The following is a 20,461-nucleotide window of genomic DNA, read 5'->3' as shown; positions in this document are numbered from 1 at the left end:
TATTAGTCACCGCCTTTGTATATTACATCGGGCTGAACGTCTACTTAAGCTTTCCTTGCCTTTTTTGTCGGTTGGCTTCTTAGTGGTAATTTTTCCTAGCAAGAAATCGAGCACGTCACATAACCTAGTTGTCCTTTTTGGCCGTGTGGGACTCTCGAGTTTGGCGTTGGAGAATAGTTTTGATCGCCTAAGCTTACGTCCCTTCCACCAAAGTCACCACGACAAAAGCGCTTTCGCATTCCGCAGTTAGGAGAATATGCTTGCAGCAACCTGCAACTGAACCAAAAATTTCTAGCAGCAGCATGATTGGCACTGCGTTTAGTTAATTCGAGCAGTGTGTCTGACGCAATCACAACTGCCGAGGCCATCACGGAGTGGTGCGCACGCAAATTTGCCATCGGATCCGAGCGCAAGCAGAGAAAAGAGAAACTGCTAATCGTTTATGGTTTATCGCTGGTTGTAGTTGTGGCATCCTTGCGCTTCGGAAGTTAGTAACGTCAAAGGTCAGCCTACATTGTAGCGTCTCGTACACATTCACAGCACGACCTGTGATGAGAACGAAAGCCGAAGCGAAGACTAAACCCCAATATAGAACGTTCCTTCTCCACTCGATACTCCGCCTCTACTAAGGAAGGTTTTAATTTTTTTAATTTTTTTAAATTTATTTCGTGATTCATCATTAGTACAGAAGGAGGTCCCGGAGTTACAAGAACTGTCAGGGGGACCTCCTATTAGTAATTTAACATTGCATGAATTAATACATTTTGGCAACATAGCAGCGACAGACATCAGAAAACGCGAAGTTAATGAAAAAATAAACAATTACAAAAGGTTGCTTACAATAACTGAAGTTCAAAACAAGCAAATGAAAACGATACAGCGTATGAATAAATAAATATGTAGTATTTGACACGTTATGGAACATAGGAATAACACATGTCAAAGAACACGGGGTTAATGTAACAGATAATTAGAAATAAATATATGCTTACAATACGCAAAGTACAAATGTTATATAGACTATGCGACAAAAAATTTGAAATGACTAAGAAAGGAGAAAAAAGAAGACAAAGGAACATATAGAATAACCAATAAATAAAGGCTGTCGATACAATAGGTAAGTACAGAACCATTGAAAACTGGGAAATAGATTTGTACACAATATATACTTATAGTAATGAATCAGTAGCCAGTAGTGTCGTTAGTAAATATTTCTTCGTCTCTTTCCTGAATGTTAATGTTGTGCGGCAGGCTTTAATATGGGGTGGTAGATTGTTCCAGTATTTAATGGCCGTAAAAAGGGAAGTAAACATTCCATAATTAGTGTTTATTCGAGGAAGTAAAAAATTGTTGTTAGAGGAAAATCTCGTATTGTTAGTGTTGGTGAGAGCAGAGTTATTAAATGCATCTAAAATTATTTCATGATTTAGTGTGCGGTATATTAGTAAAACCAATTTGAGCTGGAGCATGTAACGTAATGGTAGTATATTTAAGGAACTGAAAATTGGTACAGCATGTGACATGTAACTAGAGAAATTAATGATCCTCAAGGCTTGATTTTGTAAATGTTGTAGATGTATTATGTGCGAGCAATATGTGTTTCCCCAAACTGAGATGCAGTATTGTAAGTGACAGTGAATAAATGCGTGATAAAGTGAAGTTCTGACGTTTTGTGGAAAATACGAGCGCGTTAGGATTAGTACTCTTATTCCAAAGGCAATTTTTTTTGAAACCATGTCAGCATGCAAGTTAAATTTAAGTTGGGGGTCAAGTTTGACGCCAAGGAAGACAACTTCATGTGCAGGTGAGAGAACGTGAGTTTGTAAGACGAGCGGTGGTGCGGGAGCGATGACGTGTTTATGTGTATGAAAAAGCATAAACTGAGTTTTCGAAGGGTTGATCTGAAGTTTGTTACTTGTGCACCACGCAGATAAGTTGCTTAGGTCAGAATTTAGTCGTTTTATTACAGTATTTATGCATTTGCTATTAGTAAATATAGTCGTGTCGTCAGCATATAGAATAGATGAAGTACTGGTTAAACAGTGAGGAAGATCATTAATGTACACTAGGAAGAGTAAAGGGCCTAAAAGTGAGCCTTGTGGGACACCCTTAGTGACTGGTTTAGTACGTGAAAGTGAACCTCCGAAATTCACAACTTGAGTTCTGTTAGTCAAATAACTGCGGATGAGCGTAAGAGCTGGGCCACGAATGCCCAGAGCTTCTAACTTGTAAGAAAGGATGTTATGACAGATGGTGTCAAATGCTTTACTGAAGTCAATGAAAACTGAACCAACAATATGGGAGTTGTCAAGGGCATGTTTTATTTTGTCAGTGAATGATGTTATAGCTGTTTCAGTCGAATAACCTTTACGAAACCCGTGTTGTTCAGGCGAGAGAAGATTAAATTTGTGAAAGTAGTTTGTTAAGCGGGTTACAAGTAGTTTCTCAATGACTTTGCTAAAAAAAGATAGCATGCAGATAGGACGGTAGTTTGAAATTAATTCTTTGTTACCTTTTTTTAATATAGGAGTTATTTTACCGTGTTTTAATTCATCGGGGAAAACGCCTGTTAGGAACATGCAGTTAACAATGTGCGCGAGTACATCGGCGATATGAGATGATACTAATTTGATTTTAGAAGGTTGTAAATTATCAAGGCCAGGACCTGCAGTTCGTAAACTAGCGATTGAATCGGATACTTCTTTGGGTGATGTAGGGAACAAGTAAAATGAATAAGGGGTTTGCCTGAGCACTGGCTGTGGTATACTGTCTAGTGAATGATCATGTGTAGGACAGAAAAAAGTATTGAATTCATTTGCGATATCAGTGGCTTCCGTTACTACCCTTGTTCCTGTATTAAGTTGGCTCAGTGCGTGGTTTGGTGAAGACAGATGAAGAAAGGACCTAATGGTATCCCAGGTTTTGCGGGTGTTATTTGTGTGTTTAACAATCGTTTTCTCAAAGTAGGAACGCTTGGCTTCTTTCAAGAGTCTGGTAAGTGTGTTAGAATAAGTTATGTACCGAGACTTTAAAGTTACATTAAAAGGTTGGCGTTTTAATTTTTTATGGAGGTTATCACGTTTTTTAATACTTTTTAAGAGGGATCCTGTTATCCATGGGTTTCTAGGGGCGGAGAACCAGTGAGTATTTTGTGTTAGGCTAGTACATTGCGAGTACACGCTTTTAACTTTGTTGTTAAATTGTTCGAATGCCAGGATTGGGTCTGTTATAGAAAGAATCGGGTTCCAGTCGATTTCAGCAATTTGACTAATGAACTTAGTGGTGTGAAAGTTTGCCGTTTTTATGTTTCGTTGGTACGGTGTGTTAATAGACTTTAATAGAACGAATATGGGATAGTGATCTGTTATGGGAACAGTGACTACGCCAGCACAGTGCTCTAGGTGTAAGTTTGATAATACATGATCTATTAAAGAGTGAGATCCGGACGGAGGGCATCTTGTGGGTACGGTTATTAATGAATCTAGGCCATATCCCGCATAGCAGTTGGTATAATTAGAGCAGTGACTATCATTGGGGTTAGTAATATCTATGTTTATGTCACCGAGGATGACAACATTCTTGTTTTCGTCTGTAATGATGTTCAAGATAGCATCTAGTTGAGAACAAAAGTTTGCAGAGCAAGATGATGGGGAACGGTATACTGATCCAATTATTGTGTTTCTACTGTTAGCTGAAAGAAAAGTTTTATCGAATTCCAAAAATACAGATTCAACGTTAGGGCAAGAGAAAGATAGATCATGGCGACGGTGATATGGATGGTTATCTTGGACAAGAATTGCTGAACCACCATACCGAACATCCTTACGGACACATACTTCCATTGTGTATCCGGGTATACCAAATAGCTTGCTATCAGCGTTTGTCAACCATACTTCTGAGAGGCAAATGATAGTGAAAGGGTTATTTAGATTAGAAAAGAAATCTATCATGTTATCATAGTTCTTTGAGAGGCTACGTATGTTGAAGTGTATCAGGGATTTATGGGTGAGCCTGTTGTTATTTAGTGAACGTTTTAGTTCTTCTGAAGAAAAATACATTGTTTAGAATATTTATTTGATTAGATGTAAAAACGGAAGGCTTGGACAGCTACGATGCGATTAGCGAAAGGTCGCGTGTGCTAGAAATAACGTACACGCGGCCTCCTTCTGTCTTTCGTGCTTTGATGCGGCAGTTGTCCGTCCATAGAAATTTCCAGTTGTGCTGCTTTTTTAGTTCGAGGGCTTGAGCAAACAGACGTTTGTTGTCTTGTGTTAAGTTGACAGCAGTCACAACTCACGCCCCTTGGAAAAGGTCGCTCCGCATCGATGACAATCTGCATTTTTTTAAAAGTGTAGCGACTTCTTCAGTCGAGGAATGGCGCTGCGCTCATTAGTATGGTGCGGAAGGCGCGGTCCGAGTGAAGCAATATTTGAGAATACGGGGGTGAGGCATTGTCCGCGATTCCTTTGTCTAATTTTTGATATTTGACTAAGTTTTATGCTGCACTGTTGCATTTTTTGACCAGAGCCTTAGAGTACCATGCGTGCACATGAATCGCAGTGGCGGGCGAGTGGTTGGAATAAATGCCACAGGTTTTCTTTTATACAAGCAATGGAACGGTCTTTAGTGATGCCGTATTAGTATTTTTATTATCTGTCCACGTGTAGGGGATCATACCATTGTGTACTGATAATGGAGCCTCACATTGAGCTCGGGACTTCCTGGTCGCAAAAGACTGGGCATTGACACGCGTTGTGTGTCGGCCATGCATCCCGCCTATTTGGTACTGCGCCTAACAAAGATGCCGAACCGCAGGCACGCCCTCCCCGTTAAGGAAAACGAATTGCCACTATAGACGTCGCGGTGACAACTATTAAATAAGGAACCTCTGAAACCCCAGGGGCGGCTTACAGCATCTAACTCATCGTGGCGCAACAGCGATCGCTGTGACACAAACTGCCATACTCGGCTCGCCCGTGCCACCACATAATGGTTTCCTCAGCCCTCGTAAACTATATTACGTGAATCCTTCGCCCTCCCAGATCGCGACAAAAACGACCCATTCACGTCACGCATAAATCCCGTCTCACAAGAGGCCAATCCGCGTACAATCCTCACCTCGGCATCTCCTGTTATTCGTCCTCTTTTTCTTCCACATACGTGAGTGAATAAAGGAAAAACCCAGGAAGCAGACGGTGAAGAAACGCCGCAAAGGTCGATGCTTGAGCGGTGGCCACAAAAAGGTAGGAATTTTCGGGCCACAATTTTTCGGTGATCGAGATGGCCTCAGTCTACGTGAGCAGTATGTCAAGGTGGCCGATGACCCAGTCAATGGGGAGCATTGTCATTCGCGGACTCGAGGGAATTGCATAACTTAACTTTCAATACACACACGCGAACCAAAATGACTTCCGAGTTGGCGACAGTGGTGTATATCTTCCCTTTATTTAGGTCAACTTCCCTCAGCCGCCTCCCATGTCGTCGAGCACTCCTACCTTATAGAGAACTGAAGACGGGCTTCCATCCCGCCAAGTCAGCGCCGACTCAATAATGTACCCAACAGCTAAAATGACGAAGCAGTTATTGAAACTAACAGCTAGGGACCATAGGCAAAGTAAAATGAAGCTGAAGGCCACTTTACCTACCATATAATGCTAACAAACCCAACTAATTGGACAGGCACGAGACCCGCTGGGGCACACCGCAATTTTATTTCGAAGGATTTTTTTTTCGGGGGGAACTTCAACTAACTGTGTGAAGTCAGGGACGTCTTCTGGCTCAGAAAAAGTATTTTAGACTTCAGGGGTACCCATGATCGCTCAGTTTTATTCACTAGAAGCTTCGTAAAGCTACCTTCTTGAAAAACATCATATTGCCACGAAAACTTCGTCTGGATAGACGAAATTCTGGTGTCATCCTTAATACTAGCAAAAATTTTTAGGCAAATTGCATTTCGCGCCACGCTCCACTATACTAGTTGTTTCGCCTTATAGAAACTAATATGGCTAAGACTGAACGTTGGCTGAGCCATAAATGTGAGGGAAAGCATGTGTGCCTCTTATATCAGGAATTAAGTTCACAAACAACGAAGTGCCGATTAGCCGGTTTCCAAAACATAGTGTCGCTTATTGTTTCAGCAGCCATGGAAACCAGAGTCATTGCTGTAAACATGGCGTACTTGTTGCGCAGTCTATCTTCATGAAACTGCGTAGTTGGTTATTTGTAGGGCTCCATGTTTTCGGAGTTTATTTATATTGAAATTCGGGGGATGTTTTTTGGAGTTTATTTCTCGTAACTCGCCAATTCTCCGAAATTCGGAGTTTATTTTGTATTATTCTCAGTACGCCAAAATCTTACGTGAAATGATACCTGCCCACGAAAATATCAGAACACAGGAAGCGATTTTTAGTTGTCTGGAAGGCTTGAACGCACAAATACATATACACACAAGCACAAATACTTGAATACAAAACACCTACGTTTGTGCGTGTTACAGCCTTCAAGCTTGCTGTAATAGACGCAAGCATACTTTACGAGGTTTCTGTCACTGATGGAGGTGCGTTCCTTTCGACTGATGATTCTTAGCTTTGACCATGCCCTTTCAACGTTTGCGCTAGAAACAGGGTGAGCCAGAAGACTTTGCGCGAAGTGAGAAAGCACTGGCCACTGGATAGTATGAAGTTTCCAAAACGACAGGAGTTCAACAATGTTATTTATTTCATATCTGTGATCGCAAAATCGCTCATGAGCTGGCTTATGTCGTCAGTTTCAAGAAATACTAACCTAAAAGCTGGCGCATAGGTTTTCAACGCGCGGGGTAGCTCATACTTCAGATTTGGATTCACAATTTGAACGCAGTACCAAAGCGATTCACTGGCATACTGGAGTGTATCACAAAGGTTCCTCTAAACTGTCTATCTCCACCTTTCAGGGACAGGAGCGTAGTATTCATGAAGGTTTATCCAGCGGTCATTCTCGTCAAGGCGATCTAACAGACTTGCGGCATCTGATGTGAAGACCTCAGGTGGGTCACGCGATTGACTGAGGAGCGCGTGCAAACGGACCCCCAGTATAGGGTAAACCTGGTGTACCAGGGTACTCTCTGCATCAAGTTCCTTAATGATTGAGAGCACAGCACACGAATTCGTCTTCAGAAACCTCAGCTTGATCAGCAATTCGTGCACAACTTCAGGCGATGAAAGAAGGGATTTGAGCTTCTCAAACTTCTTTCCCGTGGCATCGTCACTTCTCGAGAAAGACAAATTGGCACGCCTGTAGTCCAGAATATCGTCCAGGGCTTCATAAAAAGAGAGCCACCTAGATCGACATGCACTCTTCAGCGACTCGATGGTCATGCCCATGGCCACGAACGCAAGACCAAACTTACGGCGCAGCTCCCGCGTCGACTTTAACAGGTCAGGGAAGTGCACAACAAAATCTGGAACTACGCTAAATGAGCTCGTCTTAATTCTATCCTCCAGAGCGTTTTTAAGTAGGTGGCACCGTTCGCTAAAATGAAGTGCCTTGAAATCGGGGCTGGAGAGTTGCAAGTCCGTGTGAAGCTTCTGCATGTAGGAAGCTGAATCGGAGCACAACACAGCTGCGTCGGCTAAGGCCTTTCCAACCTTCAGAAGAGCGGTTTGTAAGAACATGCCAACCGATACTGCGTTACACTGCTGAACTACTTGCAAGTAACGAGGGTTCTACGTCCAGGAAGCTCGTCGTCGTAGAAGGTTGCAAGCACCACCACTGCCTTACGTCCGCGGATTTCCGGCGACACGCCCATGGTGTTGGGAATGGAGCGGTCTTTCATTGAAGAGCTTATCGTCGCAATGCCTTTCGCACTGACCTCACGTAGGTATTTCCAATATAGTTGATCACTACCTGGCATCGTGCGTGCCACCGGACACTTGCTTCGAAAGAGGCTGCCAACAGGTCCATCAGCCTGTTGCAGTGGAAAACCAGCATGTCGGAGTGCAAGGCGAAATTGCCGCGGGATATCATCCGCGCCTTCTCTCTTGGATGGGGCTCGTGTGATGCAATCTTCCAGCAAGATTTGCTGTGGCAAGTCGCCTAGGAGATATGAATAACAAGATGATGTGAACAAATCGGATTGCGACCATGTGAAGTTCTTTTAAGACGCCTGGCAAAGAAGGAAGCGTGAGCAATAAACAGAGAAACTGTTTCAGGCTGTACGAAGCATGCTACATGCATTTCCACATAGCCGTAAACTCAGAACACCAACAGTTAAAAAAAGGATTAATCTTTGTCACGACAGGGCTTCTTCAGCTTTACGTGGCGTTGTCACTGTAGATGATCCGTGATTCTCAAGGCACCCTTGCCGTTGGCAATACTTTCACAAGACAAAACTTGTAAATAATGACTCCTTCAGGTGACGATTACTCTTTAAAATCACTGAACTCCTTGACGTAGTCGCTGGAAAGCTCTCGTTTCCTTCCCATTTTTCTTTCCCACGACTTCTGTTTCTCGCTACAGAAATGCGTCATGTGAGCATGCCATGCTTTCCGACAGCAGGCTTTCTGCATTCGATTAGCTCCTCTGGCGCTCTAGTGCCGCCAGGGGACCGCATATCAAGATGTCGTCTCGCGCTCCTGGTGGCGACAGGCCCTTCGTTAATTGTGCGATGGGTGCGGTCTGCGAGATACTGTGGACGTGAGATAAAGTTTATATCGGCGAGAGCGGCCGATTTATCGGTGACTTCTTAGAGCGTGGCCATTATGGAAAGGCTTTCCTTAAGAAACGAAACAGGGTGGTATTGGCCGTTAATATGGAATTGGCCGGATAAATTCGAATTGTCAAAAATTTTACCGGTGAATGCTTATCGAATTTTTTCGGATTTATCAGAAAACTAGGAGCCCTAGTTATGTGACACAGGATATAGTGTATGGATCCCGGTTTTGAATTGGTTTTTGTTTTCACTAGCAGTCTTGAATTCCACCGCAACCCGGAATCAGACCGGCGACCTTATATTCAAAGCCATAGGCACTGAATGAACTCGTCGGGTAGGGGACGGTGGAACCAACGTTACTAGAGTAGCTTCAGTTGTAAAACTCTCCGCCCGCGCGCTAACAGGCGCTGTCGCCACTTCTGTGACAGCCGCCAGATGGCAGCGCCGTTCCATCGAGCTTAATCGAGCTTCACTGCAGACGCCTCACCGCAACCTTGAGCTCGTGCGGAGGGACAGTTTTCGCGCGTTTCACGCTCGCTCGCGTTCTCCATTGTCCGAATTAGTGATACCATGAGAAAGCGGTATCCACCAACAGCAATAAGATTTATCGGGCCAGTTGGTTCATGCTGCAAGAAGAGTAAACTGCACGAAAGGAAGAAACGCATACAGCGAAGCGCAGAAGCTGCGTTAATTCTTCCTGTCGTCTTAAAGTTTCGCGCAGTTTCTTAACGTTTCGCGCAGTTTAGGCTCAGGAGCCTAAAGATCTGGCCAAAGTGCGTGATTGTAGGATGACCTTCATCCCCACCGAAGCTTCTCACCACGCCAAAGAAGCGCTACAAAAAGAAAGATGAGGTCAGTCTTTTAAACATACAAGCCACACACACACACACACAAAAATAAAGAAGAATCGTCGGCTTTTCCACTCCGTGAAGATGGTTGACCACCGAAGCTGAAACGTGCGGCCTCTGTGTTTATCACTGGGTTAATCCCGAGGGTTCATTAAAGTATTTCGCAGTTATGAGGTTACACACACACAATCGGCTGCGACGGAGAGAACGACGTCACTGACGGTATGCCCGCGATCCTACGGTGGCGCTTGCGTTCGATGTCTCGAGTTTGCTCGGCGACGTGGTTAGCAGGCTTCGCCCGCCATTTGCCGCGTGTGATTCCTCAGAATTAAATTTCTTCAAAATTAAATCTGTCCGTTACGTAAGACAATGAGTGCCTCATACTCCCTTAAGCAATGGCAGACACCCCCGTAAATGCGGCCTCCCCATTACAACGACAGAGGAGGAGGAAAAACTTTATTTGCTCTAATTGGTTAGAAATTAGCGGTCGCAGATGTGGTCGGCCGTCTTCACGGTCTTCTTCCCCATCTGCACAGGGTCGACGCCCCATTCCAGGGCACCACGAGGGTAGCTACTCGGTGAGCGTGCCTTACTAGTTCATGCTGGACTTTCGGGTCGCTGCTGGAGAGCACCCTCTCCCACTGCTCCGCACTCGGGTCTTTTATTTGAAGGAAGTGTTGATTGGGAACGCATCCCCATGTAATGTGATATAAGGTGGGCTTGGCGCCGCCCCAAGGGCAAATGTCTCTATACTGGGTGGGAAACATAGTGTGTTTAGATTTGGGTATGTTCCTGTTTGCAGCCTCCTCCAAGAGGTTGCTTCATGCTTATTTAGGCTGTTGTGGGGTGGAGGGTATTTGATTGGGACCCACTTATAGTAATTCAGAATGTCTGAGTAGCTTGGGTTGACTGGTATAGGTTCCTCAGTGTCGGTGCTTGTGGCCGCTCGGTTTGTGTGCTCTCGAGCTGCCTTGCCCGCCCTTAGGTTCCGTTCTATTCCAGCGTGTCCCGGTACCCAGAAAATTGTATGCCTGAATTTGTTGTTAGCCCTGGAGGAGCGGAGGATGTGAAGCGCTCTGCGTCCTATTTTGCCGTTCATGTAATTCCGACACGTAGCTTGCGAGTCGGTGAGTATTGTTAAAGACCTTTCGGATCGGTAGCCCTCCACTGCCGCTAGAGCTACGACAGAAGAGAAGCGAAATTCTACGCTGGAATGATGGACGGCAACGCAGCCAGCCGTGGAAGACGACGACGAACGCGGGAGCAGTGGCACGAGCGCGTGCCGTGGATTTCGCCGAGTTCCCAGTCGGCACGAGGAATCGCTCTGTTCCACGCCGAGCGAAGCGTCGCGTTGCTGGGAGCACAGAAAAAGTGGCGTGCCGAACTGTCGACATCGTTCCGATAGCCGCCTATGCAGCCAGGTACGCAGCACGTCGGCATCGTCTGCTGATATTCTTAACAAACTCGGCGAAGGCTACAGTTTCGCGGATGACATGCTTGTTGAAATTCGCCGTCAACAACGAACCACAGAATACACCAACGCTGCACTGCGTGCTTAGTCCTGCCCGCCCGCGTAGCTGGCTAGTGAGGAAGTGAAGGTGGGCGCGACTGCAGCGCCACGAAGGCGCGGGCGGGTGGCGGTTCCACGCAACGGCGCCGAGTTAAAAAAACTGAAGCTAGTCTCGTAACGTTGGGTGGAACGTCATTGTGATCGTAGCAGTCGTTATCAAATTTATTAGATTCCTTATTTGTCTGCGTTCCTAAGCAACCCTCAGACGCCGCACAACACCTTCGCGATTTATTTCTGAAAGTAACGTGGGACAGCATATCATAGATAAAAAAGACTTGGTCACGTGCTTACAGCTGTAATATCGCGTTACAGTGCCAATAATTCTGTTAAATATTCGGGTGTTTTACGTTCCAAAACCATAATCTGATTATGACGAACGCCGTGGGGTTAGACCTGGGGCTCTTTAAATGCACTCGATACCCAACGTGCACGGGCGTTTTTTGCAGTTCGCCACCATCGAAATGCTGTCGCCGTGACGGGGATTTGATCCCGCGAACTCGTGCATAGCAGCGCAACGTCATTGCCACTGCGCCCACACGGCGGGTCCGGCAATTCTTCGACGAAGATGCGGTGGTCATGCAAATGACGTAATGAATATATTTATCGTCAGTGACATTCGGTTGTCTATGACAGATGGTTCACCGTGAACTGAGAACGTTACAGTATCGCATTAAACTCTAATTTCAGCAGTAGGTAAAACGGGAGGTGTATGTATCTTCTTAGTATATGTTTTCTTTTTTTGGTACGCTGGCATGCGTATACTTGGACGATGAACGCGACATTGTCTTCCTGTTCATACCTTGTCGCTCTGGTATGCCTCTATGTCATAGATTTGGTCAGCGAAACACAACAAGCGCAAATGTTGAACCTGGAAGGCGTTGTAATTTCTTTTGGGTGCAGCGGCAGTAGAAGTGGTGAAGCCAGGCATTTAGCTAAGAAGTTAAGTTTGCTCGCAACGTGGGCATAATACCAAAAAAGTTATAGAAACAAAACATCGTTTTCTGTGCTCAAGCGCAGAAATTTCTTGCTGTCGCTAGCAATAACATCTCCTCGGATGGTAGTAGTCTCTTCGTGCTCTCCAGATTGTCTGTTGTCAGAGTCCAACGGTCCAAAGAAAGGGGCCTAACACTTCTGAAGGCTCCCGTTCAGGTAACAACTGAAGTAGGGGGCAAAAATGAAGAAAAAATGAAAATAAAGAGGTACGTTGCATCAATGCGACCTTAGGGCTTTTCTTGAAAGCAAGGTATGGGGCGCACAAAAGAGGGATGCACTTGAAACTAATGGCCTCTTAAACTGGGTCACAGGTCGAAACCCCGGGATTGCCTCTCGGCACGGTAACACGCAATCGCCCCGCTGTTGTCGACGCAGCGGGGGCATGCAGGAGGGTTTTAACAGGGAGCTTGGTTTTGGTTACGAGACAGTACTGGGGATTATGTGACGTCACACTTATGCGAGCGCGAACACATGCACGGAGACGCGAGTTACCGGAAGTTGCGCGGATTCTTTTCCCCTCTGCCAACGACCGGCGGTCTTCTTTTTCCCGGCGAGTCTTTCTAGCTGCTTCGTAAAGAAAAAAAGAAAAAGAAAAAGAACCCGCAATAACTGCGTACCACGGCATCTGCCTGTGGACTGAAAAAAGAACGGGAAGCAGTGATCCCTTGAAGCGCAATCTCTCCGCCGCACACCGGAAAGACGGCACCAATAGAGCGAAATTCAATACCTGCACGGTTTGAGTTTGGGAACGTTTCTTCTTCTGCCTTGCGCAATATGGTATTTGCTCTCTTCTTTTTTTCGAAAGTGTTTCTTTGGCTTCTTAGGCTCGCGTAGCACGTGTGCTTGCTGTGAGTTCCTGGACGATGTGATGCCCATCGTGCGGCATTGGCATTTATTTCTCCTCTTCTTACCTGCCGCACTTTATTTTGTTACGTTCCTTGTTGCGGCTTAAACTTTGGCTTCCCGACTTTTCGCGAGCAGGAACGTGCCTAGTGACCTCAAACAATTTTTCTGGGGGGGGGGGGGGGGCGAAGCGCCGGTTAGCTATGAACACGCTTGTGTTTCGAAATTTAGGTTGACGTTTCTACGGTACATGTTAGCCTATAGAAGCATGTACATATAACGTGCAATTTATAGTGCGACGTCAGCAATGAATTGAACTCCTGTGTCTGCGTTCTGGCCTCGAAAACGCTCTTGTGAGCCTCTAAATACTCATAAATTAACGCCTCTCTGAAACCAACTAAATAAATCAGTGTAGGGAAGTCGTCGCGCTAAAGTTCTTTTCGAAAAAAAAAATGTTGGAAACTTTTAGAAACATTGCTAGGGCATGAAAAAGTGCAGATTAGGGGTAACAGACGAGCGTAACATATAGCGTGGCAATGGTGTAACATATATGAATTAAGCATTGTACTTCCTAGAAGCGTTTATTTCAAACCACTCGCAGGTAACAGGCAACACCATCGCCGACTACCATGCCCGAGAAATGTCAATCCGGGCCGAGCACGAGCCGGAAGAGCTACCGCACCCGGTTACCAGCTTTCGGGACATTACCCGGATGTACCGAGAGGAAAGGTGCAGACTGCCAGAACCGCACCCCAAACTCACCAGGCAACAACAGACGATCCTGCGTCGAACGCAGGCGGGATCGCTTGCGCATCCCGTACTCATGAACCGCATGTAACGTGGGGAATACGATATCCTCTGTCCTTTTTGCAGAAGAGAAAAGGGCACCCTGCCGCACGTCTTGGCAGAGTGCACAGAACTCAAGACCCCCCCTCCTCCCCTTCCCACCAACACCCCCAATCCCCAACTCTTGAGCGATGGGAGACCTTGTTATCCAGCCCCGCCCTACCGATTGAGCTCGCACTGACGGACAGGGGCCAGGAGCTGCTAGAAACATATGGGTCCCGTAACTAGGGAAACACCCCGTCTGGTGCCTGCGTGCACCACCGATTTATTTCGGGCCCAGCAAATGTTGCTTCATCATCATCATTCAAACCCAGTTGGTATATTTAGAAGAAATAATCAAACCTCGCCGCAAGCGCTATGGGCACTTCACAATTTCCTGACTACACGTAAGATACAGATACAACAGCGAACAGCATATAAATACGAAGAAAGGAAACATCTATTAAGTAACGCTGCAATTGTCAGTCTAGCTGTTCGTGGCACCCCATTCAGCTTTATCTCTCTGACAGCAAGACGCAAACGTAGTTGGTTTTATCAAGTAAAATATTCCATGAAAATCCTACTTCAATTTCTTTGATTGTAAATAGTTGACTAGTAGTAGAGAATAGAGGTTCAAAACTGAAGTCTGAAGTTCACTCCCGAGGGTAGAAACGTACAACGAAAATTCGCAGTGACATTACCTATGGCTTGTTTTATTTCGCAGAAAAGGTCAGAAGCTCTATTTTGTAAACTGTATGCCGTATACCTCGTACCGAAGTTTTCGCTTTGGTAAGACAACCGTCGCCTCGACGGTTTATTCGGAAGGGCCGCGCACTGAAAAATAGTGACACCGGTGTTGGTGATGAGTATATACTGGTGCAAAAGATGCTCGCTGTATACAATTATGAACAAGAAGGCCGCAATCCTCGTTTTACCATTTTCACTTTGGCATACACACAGAACTTTACCTTTGAAATTTATTGCGCACCCACCGTGGTTGCTCAGTGGCTATGGTGTTGGGCTGCTGACCACGAGGTCACGGAATCGAATCACGGCCACGGCAGCCGCATTTCGATGGGGGCGAAATGCGAAAACACCCGTGCACTTAGCTTTAGGTGCATGTTAAAGAACCCCAGGTGGTCGAAATTTCCGGAGCCCTCCACTACGGCGTGCCTCATAATTAGAAAGTGGTTTCGGCACGTAAAACCCCATAATTAAAAAAAAATTATTGCGCAAGCTCCGGGTCACGTGCACGTGCAAAGGTGGGAAAGGGCATTGGCCACGTGTTGCTGGGCGCTATGGATAGCGTGCGGCACCTAAATAGAGCGCCATGAACTGCGGTGGCAGCGCCGCAGTTGTGCAGCCGTTAGCAGCTGATGCCAGTTCCGCGTTCACGTTCCCGTATTCTCGGACACGTTAGCACTCTTTATCGCGATAGCACTTATATGGACGCTCCAAGTGCATTTCCGCCGTCGGCGTCGGCGTCCCTGTCGCAGTCACCGTGAGGTTCTGTATGAAGTCCAAGGGCAATAACACCGTTGCCGCGCACTCTACGCTGTACGTGCGAATGAAGGCATTGGAGGTGGAGCCGACAATCGCGCCTTGATCTCGCCCGCGAGAAAGATACGAAAGCGGAGACAAAGCGAGCAGTCTTCCTCCGTCCGCAAGGCAACCAAGGTTGTGACGCACCGGGGTTGGAAGAGAGGGGGGCGGCGTTCTACTCCGGCTGCAATTGCGCATGTGGTGGCTGCGCGCGGCGGTATCTTGAGAGCGATCTGCGTTGGGGGCTGAGTCTAGCTGCGTCGGCGGCTCGTAGCTTTGTCCGTGCTGCATGTTCTCAACGCTCACTTTGCGTTGAAGCGAGAGACAGCACGATTGTCACTTCGGTCGCCACTGCTGCCGCGTTGCGTCATGCTAACGTTTTGACAGCGAGTTTCCGCAGTCATCGAGTCAGAAATTTTCGTGTTTACTTGTGCACTGTGATGCCACGCCTGTAAATTTAGTTAGTATGCCTACGTTGGCAACATTTTCCGCCCGATAAAACCACTATCACTTACTTCTTACAGGTGTCCACTAAATATCTATCGCAATCGATGCTTCGCCTTTCGGGTTAAACAGCGGTTATTTCTAAAACCTCCAGCAGTCATAAAAAAGCGGATTTCATCGTGTGTACAACGAAGAGTTTTTAGGTGATAAATTGCTGACTGAGGGGGAAAACTGGGACAGGGAGGCCACGTTTTCAGCGTACAAGAAGAACGTGAGAGCCAGGGGATGAGTTTCCTAAAACATGTTAGATACGGACCCTTTTTCTGGCATCAATCGAGGAACAACAGATCGATGAACCAGATGGCAGGGTGCTGCATCCGTTAATGAGCGCGTGATTTTTAAAGCGACAGCTTTACTGTTCGCGAACTTGCGATTTCGCCGTGGCGGTGCTCCGAGGAGGCACATGACGTCACAACGCGCGCCTCGCCGCGGATATTTCTCTTTCTATCGCTCCCTATTCACTACTGCGCATGCACCACTAGCAGCACTGAGCCACAGGTGTTCCGCCGCTGCGCAGCGCCGCGCCTTGCCCACGCCGCCGTTTGGAATGACGTCACACCGCGTACCTCGTTGTTGCGCTCGCCTCCGCTCGCTGCGTCAGCGGCGTCGCATACCTGACAACATGTCGTAGGATTGAAAAGAAGAGCTCGCATGCGCCGCAACCACAGTTGAGGTGGCAGTATGGACGGCGACAATTCTGATAAGCAGAAGGAGGACTGGAATCGACATATCAACAAGATGAAAAGGAAACGAATCGCTAAGGAAACAGACGAACAGCGCGCCGAACAACTGGCTTAACACCGCAACATAGCTAGACAACCAGGCTAACCATGCTATGCCTTAGCCTTCACTACATATATCCTGGCACAGCCGAGCTAAGCTACTGCCAATGTTTTTCCTTTGGATTCACCAGACTTCAAAATTTTCGTGTTTATTTTTATAGTTTTAGGAATCGGGAATTTGTTGCATATTATGTGTTTGCACAAACTCTTTACGGAAAACAGTTCTAATTACCAGTCGGGGCGGCGGCCATGGATCTTAGAAGGTTGACGAAGTCAGACTTGTGCAACGAGTTGAGTGAGCGTTGAGGCGAACGAACAGATGAAAAAGCCAGCTATCATAAAGGCAATTCATGATAGTGGCAATGATGATGAAAGCATTAAGATCGCTTGGAAGGTGTTACAAGAAACACGCGAGCGTGAGCGTCAAGAACGTGAGAATTAGCGTGAGCGTCAAGAACGTGAGATTGAGAGTGAGCGAAAACGGGAAAAGCACGAGAAAGAGATGGCAGGAATGAAAAAAACGGATACAAGATTTGCGGTGGTTAATAGCAAAAAGAGAACGGCTGTCTAAACATTCTGTAGGTAGTACAGAGCAATAGAATGAGGAAGTATCTAGCGGATTTTCGCCATAAGCCGTCAAAAGAAGTATTGCCTGTGAGATTAGCAGCAGAATCATAGGTGAACGGAAAAGGCTAGCTGCTAACGATGCCTTAGTGGCAACAGAGGCCGTTAAAGGCCGTATTGAGAGCGACGGGGGCTGTGCGAACAGAGTACTGTAGAGACAGCTAGGCCAGCTGAGAATGAATTGGCACAGTCACCACGCGTGTGCGTCGTACGTAATGTTAACGAGGTAGTTAACGAAGTACAGAGCACCGCTGACCCGACAGACAGGAGCACCCATGTCGACTCAGATATGTGTGCCGAAGGGCAGTGCCAGCTGGACGATGCAGTTGAGGGCAGTACGCAGGATTACGTAGCTCAAGGGAAGACAACTGCATTGTTCAGGGATCGGTGCAGCTGTCCGCCAGTCTAGGTAGCCAGGAGAGGGATGATTTAGTTATAGATAATTCGGACTGTGCGGTTGAGACAGCGATCGAGACCGACGAGCTGTGTGCCGATGCACAGCATGAGCTGGGCAATGCAGTAGAGGGCAGTTCGCAAGAGTGCGAGTTGCACAGCTCGAGTAAAGACTGCTGCATTGTTCCAGAGTCGGCTGAGCTGTCCGCCAGTCGAGGCAAAGAGAGAGTTGATTTAATGGAAAATCACTCAGGCTGTGCTGGTAAAAGAGCGAGCCGGGCCGACGATATGTGTACCGGCCAGCCGGAGGCGCGAGAAGGCGGCATGAAAGGGAGTTCGAGAAAAAACCGCCGTAGAAAGAAGGGCGGTAAAGATCGGAATGGGGTGAATAATGTAGCGCAGCCAAAGACGGCGACAGGCGCAAAAAGGCCGGGGGCGAAGAAGAGAAATGTGCGGTCGATGAAAACGACATGTGCGCATCAAGCACGTTAAAGCCACCGGTCAAAAAGAGACCGAGAAGCATGTTCTGCGCGAACGCGGAGAAACGCGACAGGGCAGTTATGTTCCTCGTCCTTCCGTCGTTCTTGTCGGAGTGCAGCATGCAGTACGAAGGAGCGCAAGGTGGCAAGACGTGACGAGGTGGTAGGAAGTCGCGACGCGGTCAGTCGAGTTCATGAGGAAAGCCTGGCACCAGGACGCAAATTGGCAAGACAATGCAAGGTCTTGAAGGAGCTGATAGGGTGTCGGCCTTTTTGTTGTTCCTGGGTAGCCAGGATTGATTTCGAACGGCGACCACCTCGAGTACCGCTCAAAGGTATCAATTAGTCGTAAGCGTTTGGAACGGGAGACTAAGCTTCCGTAGAACTGAAGCGTACTGTGTTGTTTTCTTTTGAGCATATGAAAATTTTCGCGATTTACGACTGCAGTTTCTTTTAATATGTAAGATATGAGCACTCTTTATGTTTTGTTTGAGAAGCTCCGAGATTTGAAAGATTCATTTTATGCAAACCTCTATTTTCGCGAGGTGTTCATTATGGGTAGATAGGCTGTTTTTGTTGTGAGTAACCTGAATCGTCAAGATTATCGATGAGAGGCCTATGGTAACGCACGTGTGCATTAGTTAACCTTCTTTATTTTTAGAAGGGTTTTCGAAATTTATAGGGTTAAACACGTAGGTTTTCAGTAAGTGCGTAGTTTGCACTGAGAAGCGTTCTTAGTTCTATTAGCGCGTGACCTGTGCGGACGCAAGGAAGCAGAATGTTTATGACTGGGTCGCTCCTGTGTGTTCCTGGCTGGGCGCTCCTGTGTCCCGTTCTGACTTCTCTAGTAAGTATGCATGGAACTAGTTATTAGAAGACGCATTATTTTAAGGGTTCTATAAGGTGCCTAGGTTACGCAACCTTAGTTGTTAGGTTTAGGTACGTGTCCTGTATGGACTAAAGGAAGAGACGTGAGTAAGCGTGATGAAACGTTTGCGTACGACGGAAGTACGCGTTCTAAATAAGGACCACAAAGCTAGCGCGATTGTGATTCCGTACCTGTGGAGTTGACCAGACTGTTCAGCGGCACTAGTACGCGCGATAAGTACGCCACTGCGATAGGGCAAGTTAAATGGGAACGCGTATGGTTTGAGCCTGTTTTTTAGAGCGCAGCTCTTTGGCGTCCGTTCCTGGGTTTCGCGTCGTCGTCGGCGTTGTCGTCGGCCTCGTAACCAGCTCCGCCCCCCTTTCATCCCCCCAGCGCTAGCAGCGACCGACTGATACCGCTGGATGCCGCTGACGCCGCTAGAGAGTCAAGATAACGTGACTGCATAGAACACCGTCGCCGCCATGCAGAAAGAGGAGGAAAGGGTCCCCCCCCCCCTGTTCTTGTGTGGCGGATAGGGTGCTCTTCAGTTGCCGACGCGCCGGTTATTTCACGTAGGCCCCGGCACGTCGACGAATACGTGACCACCTTCCCACGGCTAGACCTGGTTCTTAGCGCTGCGGAAGCGAGGGTATCATATTGTTTGTATCGGCATCGGCGGCGTTGTCCCTGAAACCAACTCCGCAGCTGGGGTTGACTCACTATCGGCGTCAGCAGCATCAGTCAGTCGCTGCTATCTCTTCCCTCCTCCCTTTATCGTGTTGTCCGCTTGCTGCGCGCGCTTCTGCCCCCATCGTTTGCCGCTGGGTGTACACGCCGCCCCCCTCCCCCCTCTTCCTGCGAGTCTCCGGTTGTCAAAGCGCCGGGTCGAACTTAATTCCTTTCTTCGCTCCTCCTCCAATGCAACCCCTGTGCGGTGGCAATCAGAGAGCCAGATCGGTGGCGGCGGATCTGTATATGTGCACCGCCCGAGCCGAAATTGCCGCTGCCGTTCGCCCTGTGCGGTGGCATTTGCTGCGCTCAAATTTCGCATTAGGAAGTAACGTAATCGTCGGTAATTTTTTGGTAAACCGACGTATTACATTCCTTCCTTTAACTAACGAGGTAGGAAGTGTTATGAGCTAGAAGTCTTTGCTTTGCTTGTGTATAGTGATACAAGTTGTTTTCATAATTGTTTAACTTTCTTCCGTTTCTTTTGCAACGACACTATAAATCTGGCCTTCTTGGCATTGGAGGAGATATGGACAGCAGTTTAGAAAGGTGGTTGGAACTGCTTTATCCAAATTTGGGAAAGAAAAGATCAGGGTTCTTTTTGACCTACTAATAGCCTGGCGAGTCAGGGGTGAAGAGCCTGCGCTTGCACGTGGTGCAGCGCTATGTTTTTTCGTTTGTTTTACGTACGTTCTGCAGGGCCCGGGATCCCGAAGTTCATCCCAGGAGGCTCGTCACCAGTGCCCTACATGTTCTTTCAGCGTTCCTCATG

This window comes from Dermacentor andersoni, chromosome 10 (genome assembly GCF_023375885.2).
Source record: "Dermacentor andersoni chromosome 10, qqDerAnde1_hic_scaffold, whole genome shotgun sequence".
In the NCBI taxonomy this organism is placed as follows: domain Eukaryota; kingdom Metazoa; phylum Arthropoda; class Arachnida; order Ixodida; family Ixodidae; genus Dermacentor; species Dermacentor andersoni.
Note: the sequence above shows the minus strand (reverse complement) of the source record.